This window comes from Eurypyga helias, unplaced genomic scaffold, assembly GCF_000690775.1.
Source record: "Eurypyga helias isolate BGI_N326 unplaced genomic scaffold, ASM69077v1 scaffold16182, whole genome shotgun sequence".
NCBI classification, from domain to species: Eukaryota; Metazoa; Chordata; class Aves; order Eurypygiformes; family Eurypygidae; genus Eurypyga; species Eurypyga helias.
In genome coordinates, this window is record NW_010238039.1 from 18468 (window position 1) to 33036 (window position 14569).

Below are 14569 nucleotides of genomic sequence, written 5' to 3' on the forward strand. Positions count from 1 at the left end.
CTGCATGACCCTTGCGTGAGTGGGGCTGCGTGTGGGGAAAGGACTGGGCTAGGGCTTTCGGTCTGCGTAGTGTGGACAGAGGTGGCCAGACATACGTTGTGATGCCCTTTGCCATCCGCCTGGCTGTGGAAGGGGGCATCAGGATTTTAGGGAGCTAGGTTCGAAAATCAGAACTCTGCTTAGCATTGCCTGTTCCTAGTCTTTGAAGTCCTCCTGAAGTCCCTGAGGGTTGAGTGCTGCAGGGCTGTAAGGAGGAACTGGGAACATCCCATCTGCCCCTCCTGGACTCCAGTACAGTTCCCATATTGTTCTTTCACTGCTGGATGAAGACAGGACAGAGACTGGGGGGTGGGGTGGAGTAGGGATGGGTGTTAGGTGTAGGGGGCAGCTGAGCTAATATTTTCACTACCATGCCCGTTATCTTTCTCTCCTCTCCTCCTCACCCTGACCTCCATGACCCCAGGTATCAGATGAGAATATGGTAGCTCAGACAAGAGGTAACTGCAATAAGATCAGAGGATCCTGAGCCTGAAATGGTCAGTCCTGGATGAGGGAAGGAGCAGAACAATTTGTCTTAAAGAGGGTTGGATGACGAGAGAAGTGGTTGAGAATTTGGCATACAGAAAGACCTGCAGTTTAGCAAGAGGAAAAATAAATATATGCCTGTTACCATCCCTGGTGTGAGCATTATGTTCCAGGTTTAGCATTATGTTCCAGTTTGAATTAACTAACTTTTACCAATGTCAGGCTACTCTGAGCAAAAAAGGCTTCTAGCAGCACTGTCAGCTTTGCACGGGGAGAGCTGGACAATCAGGTCTTTCATTTGCTGATGGGCATGGCTGATGGAGTACAGTGTGGAACTGCACTGGCAGAGGGATGGACTATGTAACAGTAGTCCTCTCCATTGCACAGTGAGGAGGGCAGTACATACATCACTAAGATAAAATGTTATATATGTGCATTTATTTAGGTATGGGGGAAATCCAGTCATTCCATCTCATTGTGAGTCGTCCGTAACAATTACTCTATCTTTTAACTTATATAGCCCTTAGCAGCAACTGAAGTGAAACAGCAAAAATAACAGACCTAATGGACTGATACCACTTTGCTAGCACGAGGTACAGATAGATAAATTCCATCCGGTGCTAACATGAGCTGCGGCGGTGGAAGAACAATTTACAGCTGTTTACAGGAACACTGAAAAACAATGCAGGGAAGGCAGGCACAGGCAGTATATTCAGTTGAAGCAGCAAGGGGGTTTTAAAGGGAGAAACATAGTTACTGCAGCTGAAATTAGGCCAGAACGGCAAAATTTATTACCAGAAATCTCATAGCTGTTGGGGTTTTTTTAATAGTTTTTTTGGGCACGAGCTAGAAGGAGATTGCCTCAAGTCTCATTTGTGGGATGGTTCACAGTTCCAACCTACTTATCTCTCCATGCTGAGGAGCAGTGGGGGAGAATGTGAAGTTCCTTTCCCTTTATGCAGTGCTGCTATTTGCTGAATAGCACATCTCGTTGCCCAGTGCCGTGGGATCCCGAAATAAAAGACTCAGTTGTTACAGGTTTATTGGGAAGGGTGTAAGTGAGGCTGGTACAATTGAATTCACTGGGGGAGGGGAGGGAGAAAGGAGGGAGAAGTGAGAGTATTGGATATTAGAGCTATTCACTTTGTTGCTGGTAGGGCTCTCAGGATCAATAGGAATGTGACCAAGTATGCCAGAGTGACATCTTGGGAAGAAATGAAGGTTCAGGTGTCACCAGGACATCACAGACTTGCAGCCTGTAACTATGGAACAAAATTAGAAAAGCATTTAGGGTATGAGAGGTGGTTGATTTGGGGTTAATTGAATTGTCCTGCTAAGAATTATTTCCAGTGACAAGCCAGTGCTCCTGCAAGCAGGGACTTTGCTAGAGACATAAGGCAGTAACTTTCTCTATGCTGTAGACAGTCCTATGTGTTTAACTGGTGGAATGAGGGCTCTGGCTGTTCCCTGTTGGAAGCAATGAAGATGTAAGACCGTTCATGGCATCTGGGAAGGATGAGGAGAGGGAGAGCGGCTGCTATCCAGAAAACGTTTTCTTGTGGACCATTGTGACAGCAAGTTTTCAGACACCCCCAGAAGGGCTACTTGGAAAAGAAGACGAGGCTGCAGGACAGGCAGGACACAGGCCAGATGGGTTGTGCTTTCATGCTCAGGTCTGCTGTACGCCATCCTGCAGTGCTGCTTTGTGTGATGGGTCCTGCACGCTCACACAGGCAAAGGGAAGCAGAGACCTGCTTTGCTGGGGATGGCAAAAGGAGCACAGGGGCTGGCCGAGGCTAGTGTAGACAATTCTGTTTGGCTTTTTTCCCTCCGGATTAGTACCCGGGCGTTACAGTTAGGGGGTGCTGCACTCCTTGTGTGATGCCTTGTGAAGGAGATGCACAACTTGAGTCCCTGCATGCCTGCGGCTGTTGAAGAGCAGCTTGTGCTTTCTGCAAGGACCTTGTTCCTTCTGTCCTTGCCAAATTCCAGTGGAGAGAATTATATTCTGCTTAAGGTATCAGCATTTCCTCTCTTGTCATTTAACTGTTTCATAACTTGCAATGGTCTGCCTCAGAGATGGCTGTGTTTCAGCGAAGGGTGAAAAGATCCCGCTGTTTCCCTTACCAGACAGATGTACCTAGGGCTCAGTTACAAAGAGCTTTATGATGATACAACAAAAGCTGCGGCAGAACTACAAAGTATTTGAGTAGTGTAGATGGAAAGACTTTAGGATGTACAGTGGGGTAGCTCAGGAGACTGAAAATGTGATTCAAAGCCTTTAGCCCCAAGTTGATTCTTCAGATCTGACCCAGCTCAGTGGTGATGGACAGATGTTGCTGTCTGGTGGCTGGTTCGAAGCTCAGATGTGTTGAATTTACTGTGTTTCAAGTCAGTTCCTGTGAGTACCACATTTGACCCTACCTGGCCTTTTCCTGCTGGCAGTCTCTACACAGAGACTTGGTTATGCTCCTTTTGGGGCAGACTGCTATCAGTGCTCCCAAGCATTTAGAATCATGACTCAGGCCACAAAAATCATGAGATGATAGAATAAAAATCAGTGCTGGGTTCCTTTTCTGCTTTCTGTTTTCTGAAACTTCAGTGTACATCTGAGTTATGTTGTCAAGTCTTTCTACTGGAAGGAGGGCTAGAAATGTGGGGAAATATTAGCTGTTCTTCCTCCCCACTAAAAGTCTCAAACAATTATTTTAATATCAGTGGGTTTGAGGAAAAGCTCACATAAGCCATAGAATTGTGTCTGGCAATACCAATGAGTAAAAGTCATTGGGTTTCACACAGTCCCTCTTCTGTTGCTGCCAGCACTGAATCCACACACGGAGATAAGTGATCTTTTGGAGTGTCAGAGCTTTGCTAGAAAGCAGTGTCAGGCTTTGGGCATGGATAGACACCCGTGCAGAAGGGATTTAGTGCTAATTTCCTCTACTAAAACATTTTCCTGTGTCAAAATTTAATAAAGTGTAGTGCAGGTGCAATGGAGCCAACAGATACTAGCACTGAAGGATTAACATTAGGGACATATTTTTGCCTCTTGATAACCAGCCTGGTTTCCAGAGGAGAAAAGCACATGGTGCCTCTACTGAAGTCAGTGGTAGCTCCATGTCAGGCCCCCAGTTCCTGTAATAACAACAGTGTAATTTTCTAGTGACGGATGGGCCAGCAGAGAAGACAAGACACAAGGTTGTGCACAAGCCTTAGTTGGGGCAGGACAGCCTGAAGTGCTTAAGAAAACAGTCATGAAAAGTAGCTGTGCTTCTGGTTGTCACAGAATGAACTCTGTCCTGACTAAAACTGGCACATGTTGTAAGAGGGGTCTGAAAGATCCAAACCAGTTAAAATGAGAGGGACTAAATCAAAATTGAGTTTAATATTCCAGTACTTCTAACAGTGGGAGATTCAGACCGGGATTTCTGGTACACAACCGGGTACAACTTCCTTTTTTTTTTTAAATGGAAATAGCCATTGAAACATCTATAAAAATTGGATTGAGTTGGTGGAAGATAATCTGATTTTGCATAGGAATCACTACTGATGACCTACCTTTGGTAAATTTGCTTAGAGCCAGGTAGGACTTGGAGAAAAGCTGAATCTTTTCACACATATTTAGTATGGTGGTATCTAGATGCTGGGACATGAGGTACTACCAGGACTGCAAAAAGCCAAATCTCAGATTAGATGCCTTGTTCTCAGAGTGCATGTTAGCTAAGTGTGTCTGAGCTTCCCCTGTTTGCTGGAGAGCTAATTCTGCTGTTGCTGTACCCCTCTGTGGTTTCTTGCACATCTGTTTCCTGCCTGATGTTGTCTGGTTGGGATGCAATGAGATCAGCTTTTCCCCTTAACCCTCTCCCACACTCCCCACAGCTCCCTCAGTGGCTCTCATCCTGGGCCTGTGGAACCCAAAGCACTTCCTATATCTTGGTCTAATGCTGCTTATTGGCTTTGTTTGTTATTTTCTGTAGAAATAGGGATGCCTCATTTGAGGAGCTTTGAAGCCACCAACTCCCTCGCACTCTCCACTTGAAGCTCCTTCTTGCCGTGGCAGAGAGCAGCGTTGACCAGCAGCACTCCCTGAGGCTGGGGAAGGATAAGGGAGCTGTGGTCTGCAAATGTAGTACAGGGGAACGGGTGAGGAAACCTGTCCAAGCTCCTGGGTTGTAATATAGGAAAGGAGACAAAAATATGTGTAGACCATATGATATTCTTCTACCCTGCACAGTCGTGCAATGACTGCTTCTGCCTTGTCATAACTGCATTTGAATGAAAAAGTAAGGAAAGTTTTCATTTAGTGTTAGTGGTTTCATAAAAACATGGTAGTTCTGGCTTGTTCCCCAAGCAGGATCTTGACAGGCTTGAGCCCCTCCTCAGGAAGCCCATGCAACCTTCATCAAGTTCAACAAGGCCAAGTACAAGGTCCTTGCAGCTGGGTCGGGGCAGTCCCAAGCACAAGGACAGGCTGAGTGGAGAGTGGATGGAGAGCAGCCCTGGGGAGAAGGACTTGGGGACACTGGTGGATGAAAAGCTGAACATGAGCCAGCCGTGTGCGCTGGCAGCCCAGAAAGCCAACTGTATCCTGGGCTGTATCCAGAGCAGTGTGGCCAGCAGGTGGAGGGAGGGGATTCTCCCCCTCTACTCTGTGAGATCCCACCTGGAGTACTCTGTCCAGCTCTGGGGTCCCCAACATCAGAAAGATATCGACCAGTTGGAGTGAGTCCAGAGGAGGCCACGAAGGTGCTCAGAGGGCTGGAGACCCTCTGCTGTTTAAAGTGAAAGTGGGGAGATTTAGGTTGGATGCAAGGCAGAAATTCTTCCCAGAGAGGGTGGTGGGGCACTGGAACAGGTTGCCCAGAGAAGCTGTGGATGCCCCATCCCTGGAAGTGTCCAAGGCCAGGCTGGATGAGGCTTGGAGCAACCTGGTCTAGTGGAAGGTGTCCCTGCCCATGGCAGGGCGGTTGGAACTGGATGGGCTTTAAGGTCCCTTCCAACCCAAACCGTTCTATGATTCTATGATCTTAACCACTTTTGAGAGCTGCAGTAGGTCAAGACTTTACTGTAGGATAGGCAGGTATTTTTAAGGGAAAACAGTGACAATAAATCAGCTGTAATATGCTTTGTACAAAGGAAAGGTGGCCTTGGATACTCTTCAGCTGTTTTGGTACAGCCCCTTAGCATGCTGTCTTCTGCCTGAGTTTGATGCTGTGTATTTAACTGTGAAGCTGCCTCATCTAGGCTCAGATGGATGAGGAGACATGCCACTCAGGAAGAAAGTAGTTTGCTTTAAGAATAAACCTGGTACCCAGATGTGAAGCAGCTTTTCTTGGTTGTGTGGCTTTCCTTCCTCACACTTGCATGTACAGTTGCATGTGACTGTAAGATAAGAACAACCAGGGACGTGTGTGAGGGTACATGCAAGTCCTTAGCACATGTAAGTGTGTACCAAAGATGCATTTGTGCCCACAATATATATATATTTTTAAGCTGCTTTTCTTCTGTTGATGTTTTAAGTGAATGCACACCCATGCTTTTGGGAAGGTGCTTATGGTTAGCGATGCATGCGGGAAGTCCTCGGAAAACTGCTGAAGGATCATTAATAGCAATAAGGAGGAAAAAGATGAGGCCTTTTTTTTTTTTAAGTTCCCTTGGAAAAATGAAAATGCCACATGCTTATTTAATCTGCTGCAGAAGAATGAGGAGCTACATTCATCCCGCTCTCAGAATTAGAAACTGTGGCAGGGGGGATTTCTGTCTTGAGAACTGATCAAGCTGAAAACAGACCTTTTTCCCCTTTTGTGATCAGATTGCTTCCAATCCAGACCTCTGTCGTGATCTACCTCCCTCTGAGGCTGTGCAAACACTTGTCTCCCTGCAAGGAAGGAAGGAGAAGGAGGTTGGAGGAGAAGGGGACAAGAACAACCTCTTGGGCTGGCTTGAAATGCATTAATCCTCTTTTTTTTACCTGACATGCTGCTGCAGCCTGCTCCACGTTTCCACACTGCTGATAGACTGAGCAGCCCTGTGCCCAGCACGCTGTGGGGTCTATCCCCGGCTGCAGTCATGCAGCCTGTGTGGGTATGTGGGGCTGCATCCTCTCATCTTCGTGACAGGAGCAAAAGGGACAGTCATGCTCTGAAGCCTGGGGGCAAAAGAAGGGGGACTGTACTGTTGTACATGGGATGGAAAGCTGTGGCAGGGGGGCTGAGTGCATGAATTGGCAGGCGGAGGAGCTGGGCCGAACTTGGGGGGAAAACAGCTCCTTGGCCTTTCAGAGTTTGCCAAGGCATGTCCAGCGGACAGGGGAGTGAGAAACGCTGCTGCCAAAATGGACAGCATGGGGGGAATCGTTAATAACGTACAGGTTGCTTTTTCTCCACCCGGTCTCACAAGCGGAGCATCTCATTATGAGTCCCAGATATCAGCCTCTATGGCAACAAAGTGAGAGCAACAAGACACTGGGAACAACGGGAGCAGAAGCCATCTGTCTGCTTCTGTTACTCCACTTGTTCCTCCTTGTTTTGGATGATGTTTGTGTTACTCCCTCAATCTGTTTCTGGTTCCTGGGAGCTGGATATTCGTGTCTCTGTGGCACAGTGTTCCTGCAGTTAAACACTCATGTTGCTAGCCCAGCTCCTTGTTCTGTATTGACTTTCCATTGCTAGGGCTGTGAGCTTAGCAGAGAGCTCTTCCACGCTGCCTCCTGCTTTACATTTCCCTTACCGAGCACTGCAGGAGGCACACGTGTCGTTCGCATGCACTAAGCCCCACTTTGATCCTGCTTTCTCCCCACGCCCTGCGAACGCAGCGTGAATCACCGCTTGCCTGCAGCTTCTAGATTAGAAAACATATTTTGATTTAGCAAATGTTTTCTCATTGTTGGTAACAGCTGATTTCGTCTGAGCTTGGGATACTGAGGGCTGGGGACTTCACTGCCTGTGGTATCCCAGCTCTCAAAGGTTCAAGGAAATTACTGCTGTGGATGAAATGGTGGCACTGCACAGGGTGGATGTACAACATCGGCTGATGCAGATGTAGTGAACAAGTAGTCTGCGAGATCCCAATTGCCTGCAGTGCTTGGATCCAAAGTTTCGGTGTAGGCCTGGTTCTAGTTTGGAGAGCTCGTGACACAAACAAAATACTAGAAAGCTTGCATCTGTAACTCAGGCGTTGCATATATGACGCAGTTCTACAGCAGCAACATTTGCTGGCAGTCAGGGTTGTGCCAAAGATTTACATTCCAGTGTTTCTCCTTTAATGGGACAAATGAAAACAACCCGTCAGTAACGGTGTACCCAGTCCTGCTCTGAAGGGCATGGGGTGACTGTCAGGTTGACTGCCCACATCACAGCTTGGAGTGGATTGCTGCTCCGCACTGGATGCAGTTTTCCTAAGCATGAAATGCAAATGGAGGGTGATTAAAGGATGGAGAGCTACCAGCCTTTACCTCCAGTCCTGACCCACCAACAGGGTGCCAGATGCACTTAGAGCTTTGACATGGAAACCTACAGATGTCTAATTACAATACAAAGGCTGCTAATTGGCTCCACTACTGGTTGTTTTAAGGGCAACTAGTGCTGCTAGTTGCCTGCTAGTGTCTACTTTCATACATTCCCAGAGCCTCAAGCCCCAGCTGTCCTTTGATCATATGCCAGAGCCTTCAGCTTCTCTGCTGATAACTTCAGTGAATGTGTTTTGCATTGTCAACAAAAAAAAAAATCTGCAGCATGTTTACAATGGACACAGATAGAGAACAGTGTAACGTAAATTGAATTTAGTGTTAAATTAAATAACGTGGGGCAACTGTGCTGACTGTATTATTAACTTTCATACTTAATTCAATAATGCAACCCTCTGTTTTCTGTATTTACCTGAAACCACAAGACTTTCTGGCTTTCTGCACCACTGTGACTACTGATATGAAAGTACTTAACGTGGGCTTAAGACCTAGCTTGTTGTCAGATGTCTAGGCCCTTGCAAATAATGAAGTTATAGACACCGATGCTAAACTTCACCCTCACTCAAGTGCCAGATCAATGCTATCATTGTGTGTGAGAGTGAGGAGATCAGCCCCTAATGCTGCAAGTCTTTTTGCACACACCCCTTAAGCGGACAGGCAAATCTCACTTCTCTTCTGTCTCACCCTCCTGCCTTGAACACGACCCTACAGCTGGCTTAGATTCCCCATTTTCAGCCCAGTGGAGGCACTTGTGATCTTCACAGTTCACCAAAAGGGATAGAGCAAACTCCAGGCTGTTTGCACTTGCCTTCGGTTCCTCTGCCCCCGGTTGCTGCACTCCCTTTTGGGAGCAGCGTCCTGGCCTGGACTCAAACCAGCCTGCCTCCATCCTGCTGCCAGAGGCTGATGCTGCGTGTGACAGCCCCAGCTCCAAGCAATGCTGCATTGACCGGATGGTCGCTTGGACTTGTGTAAGATAATGTGAATATGGGAAGAATTACCTTAACAGCAACAGAAGATGTTACAGAATCACAGAATTATTGATAGGAGCAGGGACCTCTTGAGATTATGTAGACCAACTCCCTGCTCAAGCAAGGCAAACTGGAGCCAGTGCCGAGGACTGTGTCCAGCTGCCTTTTGAATATGTCCACAGATGGAGACTCCACAACCTCTCTGGTTATTCTGATTCAGACTTTTACTACTGTCACAGTGAAAAAGTGTTGTGTTTGGATGGAATCTCGCATTTTTAATTCATGCCTTTTGTTTCGTCAGTGGGCACCACTGAAAAATCCTGGCTCCCTTTTCTTCATTCCTTCCCATCAGGTATTTGTACACATTGATAAGATCCCTCCTGATCCTTCTCTTATCGAGGCTAAACAGTCCCAGCTCTCTCACCCTCTCCTCATATGAGGGATTCTCCGGTCCCTTAATCATTACGGCTCTGACTTGGGCTTGCTCCAGTAAGTCTGTGTCGTTCTTGTGTTGGGGACCCCAGAGCTGGACTTGGGAGCAGTGCTGGGCAGAAGGGAAGCAGATCACTTGGTCTGTGGGCAACACTCTTCCTAATTCTTGTGATGTTGCTAGTAGTTTAGACAGTTTCTATCAGAAACTGGCCTTGGTCTCCCAGCCTAGGCTGGTAATTTCAGTCAATAACATAAAACTGGGACGTTGTTAAGGATCCTTTCTGCCCTGGTTAATGCCGAAAACGAATCATCTCAAACAAATTAAAGTATGCTTGCTATAATACAGTGATACGCTGCATCTGAAGAAAGCTTTGCAGAGCTTTGGCTTAAAAGACAAATAATGTTTTGAAGCCACCCACCTTTCTCAGGTGGTGATTGCACAGCCCCCCCCGAAAGCACAGCACACTGAACTAGGGGCTTGTGGCTGGAATTCTTTCTTTCGGGGTGGCTGTGTTACGTGCTCTTCTCCAGCACAGGGACCAGGCGAGAGAAGGGGAAACATGCATCCCTGGGCAGGATTCTCAGCTGTGTATGCTTGCAGAAATATGCCCTGAGCAGCTGAGCTGGCTTCATAGCCATTTATCTCCAGCTCCTCTCTCTGCCCTCGTCTACACTCAAGGCTCAGCTAACTAAATGCCTTTGGAAATGCTATTATCTCCTGTGCTCTCTGGGGTCAGAGTAGCTTGAAGATTTATCACCTGGAACAGGAGGCTTTGTTTAGTTCTGCAAAGCACAGAACAGTTAAAGAAAGAACAAAAACTATACCCCACACCAGATGCAAAGCTCTCTTTACATCTCATGTCCTTTCTTTGCTTTCTCCCATCTGGGAACGTGTGTATTTGGTTTTGTAACATGATTAAATACTGTCGCATGGAGAAATGGTTAGATGCGATATACCTGCATCTCTAAAATAGGAATTGAACATCCAAAGGGCCAGGAGATACTCCTGCTAACTTGTTTCCTACAGAGTGTCAGACAGGAGAACAGGTCAGATTCTCCAGTACAAACTTCACTTAGATTCCGCTGTGGTTTTCACCAAACAGCAGCATTGGTACTGCCTGTTTTCCTGAAAGGTGCTGAGGTGTTTGCAAACTTTCTCTACATGTGGGATGCAGGGCTGACAATCCGGGCTAGATCTGTGCCTGATCTCACCATCTAGATTCACTGCCTCATCCAAAAAATGCTGATTTAGCAAACCCAGAACACTGGAAGAAAAGGGAGGAGTTTGTTTATCTGGATCTGAATATTTCAGTTGGGCTATTTTTGATGCTGTATTTGCCATCTCAGCAGTGGATGTGCCTGTCAGTCCTGCTGCAGGCGGGCAGCTTGGCAGCATAACAGGGCCAACCGGCACGTGCAAAACCCTTTGCTCCGTGTGCAACTCGTGGCCGTTTGTCTATTCCTCTCTTGTGGAGCCGTGGGTAGCAATGACAGTCACGCCTCGGGAGGTTCAGATGTGTGATGGGGCAGGATGAGCCTCCTTCTGGGTCCCTTGCATTTGTGCTGCAATCCGTGTGAGACAAATAAGCTGTCAGTGGGGCTGAACAGCTTGCTTTGCATGGCAGCTTCACCGTTTTGCTCCTTCCCTTTTTATTTGCCTGGTGTGCTCCACTTGGTATGGCATTTTCCTTACCCTTGCCCTGGTCAGGTAGTTTCAGATACATGACAGGCTAAATGAGAACAAACTCTCTTGTGAGATTTATTGCATATTCTGCTTCTAATCAAGCCAGAAAAATAGAGCAACAGACTTCCTTCTATAATCCTGTTCTTTCCCTTCCAGCCCAGGCTGGAAACCAGAAGCACAACAAGGTAGAGGAATGCAGCAAAAAAAAAAAAAAATTAAAACAAATGTCCTGGAACCTCTAAAAGGAGCGTGGGGGTTTGGCCTGAGGCAACGGCTCAGGGTTATGAAGGGGGTGTGAGGGTATTCTCCCTTTTCTCAAGTGTTTTTAGTTCCCTTTACTTAAGGGTTTGGGGTTTTTTTTAACTTCCCCCGTCCCCCTCCTCCGTTTCAGTAACTTTATTGCCAGGATGGCAGTATGCACGTTGCCAAAATCAATAAATCAAGCGTCTGCGCCTGAGGCGGGCTTATGAGCGGTAAATGGGAAGAGCTGGTTTTGATCTATTGAGTCCATTATTCTTCTTTCCTGGCTCGGTAGCGAGCGCCAGTCACACACCGCTGCCCCAAGTTCGCTGTGTAAAGCCACAGAAGGGATCAGAGTCAGGAAATTCAGTCCCTCATCCCAACAGCTTCGATCTGGGGTCCCCCAGAACCTGGATCAGCCAGGCACAGGTGACCCAGTGCCTGCTCTCCTGGGGGTGGCAGGCAGAGCGCAGCGGTGGGGCAGCCCCCAGCACGGCCAGTGAACACCTTTCAAAGGCGGGGAAGGAACCAGTGTAATAAATACAAAGGAGGGCTAGGAGTCCTAATTAGTCCTCATTTCTGGCCTGCCAAAACACCCTTCTGTCACTCTGTTGTAATAATGAGATTTGAGAAGATTAACTGGATACTACTTAGGCCCTAAACATGGCAGCTCAATAAGCGTGCTCCTGTTCAGCCTTAAGCCCTGCTTGCAGCAATTACACCCTAAGCAGGCTTAGGGCTGGTGAGCGCTTGCATGGGAGTTGCCCAGGAAAATCTGCTGCAGGATGGGTGATTCTGCAGATGGCAAGTGCAACGTCAGTTCGGTCAAGTTGTTGACTTGGCGTCATTCAGGGAAACGTTGCCATTTGGGCACAGTGTAAAACAAGGGCACTAATCCCTTGTAAAAAAATTCTGGTTTATCTTTTGTTTCAAGGGGATAGGGACTTTTTTACACGTGTACGTGCTGTGCTACGTCTTTCCAGCAGCGATTTCAGCTGGAGCCATGATTTGTTTTTTCATTTTGTGTCTAAAACTGTCACGGAGCATTGCTCTGCCCAGCTCAACGGCTGCCACCTCCCAGCCTAGAGGTGGGTGGAGTAGGTCTTGTTTTTGCAGTTTGTGAAATGTTTCAGGATGTAAGGCGCTCGTTAAATTATTGATGTTAGTTCTCGGGCATTAAAGACAGAAGCGAATTGCAGCTCTGGATTCTAAGGACTATGGAGGCTTATCCCTGCCCTAACAATGGTTCCCTACTTGGGGTTTTTAATGTATCTCTTAGTACAGATTTGAACTCACTGCAGGATGGTGGAAGGATTTAGCAGAGGGATAAAGGGTGCCAGCAAGGCTTTTCTTTGCAACATTATATACCTATGAAGCAGATTTAAATGAGCATTGGTAGAAAAAGGGAAAAAGAGACATGTTTTCTTGGGGAGAATGGGTAAAATCATAAAAATGCGTTCCTGCCTCTTCACAGAGAATGTTTGCAGGATATGAAAAGGTTTTGTGTAGTTGTGATTCAGGGGACAGTGCAGGTGCACCTGACTTCAGTTCTTGTAGACAGGAAAAGATATTTCAGCTTTTTAAGTGTCTTATTTCTATCCTTTTACCCACTTCTGCCTCCTTGAAAAGAGACTGATCACAATGGTGCTACTTGCTTTACCTTGCGGCCATGCCTGTGTGGAGGTTGGCATGTTCCTGTCTCTGCAGTGCTTTCAGCTCTTCTTGTTGGGCTGTGGTGGTGGAAAGGGAGTCCCTGGCTGATGAGGGACAAGGGAGAGAAGGCAACAAGCGTGGCAAGGTGCGCTGCTGAGATCTCCGGGTGGCTTCGGGTGCTGCTTGCGAGTTCACACAGAACCGAACCTGGGTATGGCAGGAAAATCCTCTCCCATGTTTGATAAGGGCTCCTGTATTTGGATGTGAATTGGAAGTATTCAAGGGGCTTTTCCCTTCCACCCGCCTTCCTTACCCCTTCTCCTCTCCCTATGTCAGTGTTGTGGTTGCACACAAACCTCCTGTCTACTATGGGGGAGAGGAAGGGGTGAGGACCATCTCTGACCCTCTCCTTCCCTTGGCAGTTTGCATGTTAATTAGCTGGTCCCTACGAGACAAGCCTGCAGCCTGACAGAGCACTGATTCAGTGGCTGAACAATGTCCAATTATCCCAGCTTGGGGAGCAAGAGGCCGGCCCCCGGCACGTGGGCTCTGTGTCCCTGGCCAGATGGCTCCTCAAACTCACTTGGCTGGGCCAGTAACACTGCTTGGGGGATTTGACACGTGTCAGCAGTTTCGGCTGAGTGCTTTTGCGAGCTACCAGCAGCACAGTTGTTTGAAATATTGGGAAGAGCTCCACGTGTGCCCTGGGCAGTGCCGTCCACTCTGTGCCCCATGCTGAGGCAGTACCAGTGGCCAAAAGAGAGCATGAACGTTCATGTGTGAAACGAGATTTTGCACCTTCAGCTTGGCTTCCTTTATCCTGCACCTGGTTTGGTGACCGGCTGGGGACGTAAGCAGCTTCAAAGCACACCTTTAGATTTCCTCTTTACATTCTGGTGTTCATATATGAATGAAGGTTGAGTTGCTCAGGTTGGAGTTTGAATTCCATAGAGTAAAGGAGGTAGTAGGAGTCACACCGGTGTCATGCCACAGGCTAGGGCAAGCTCTGCCACTGCTTGACTTTGAGAGATCTTACGCAACCCCTTCTTTTTCTACATCCTAGTCCTGTCAGTGGTTAAATGTTGCTGGTATTGTCCCCTTTTTGGTACAAAGTTCTCATTATTATTATTATTGGTTTTATTATTATTATTAAATGTGAAACATCTCAGCTGTTTTTATCACCAGTACTGAAAAGTGGTCTCTTAACAGCCGTGGGAAGTGCCACATTGAATGGCCATGAGGGCAGAAAAGGATGGTACTTGCCCAGCTGGCCTGTCTCAGGGAGGCCCCATACCCAGATCCTTAGACGGAGGTGTGAGGAACACCAGGGTGGCATTACATACCTAGTGAGGAACATTGCTAGCGCTTCCTTCTGAGTTAGTGAGGCCTGTGCCCTGATACGTGACGTTTTAGCTTTGAAGAGAACATGAAGGCCATTTACCAAATAACCTTTGGGTCTAGGAAATGGAAAAACAATGCAGCATCTATCTGAAATAGCAGGAGAGATTACCCTAAACTGGAATTTGGCCAGGATGCTGTCTTTAGTTCTGCTAATCTTGCAAAAAAAAAAAAAAAGAAAAAAGAGGAAAAAAAAAAAGA

At 47.3% G+C, this 14569-nt stretch overlaps 1 protein-coding gene across 1 annotated transcript in view; it reads left to right on the plus strand.

The window, feature by feature from the left end:
• LOC104506679 (rho GTPase-activating protein 31-like) overlaps positions 1-14569 on the plus strand; it is a 57133-nt gene that overhangs the window by 290 nt on the left and 42274 nt on the right.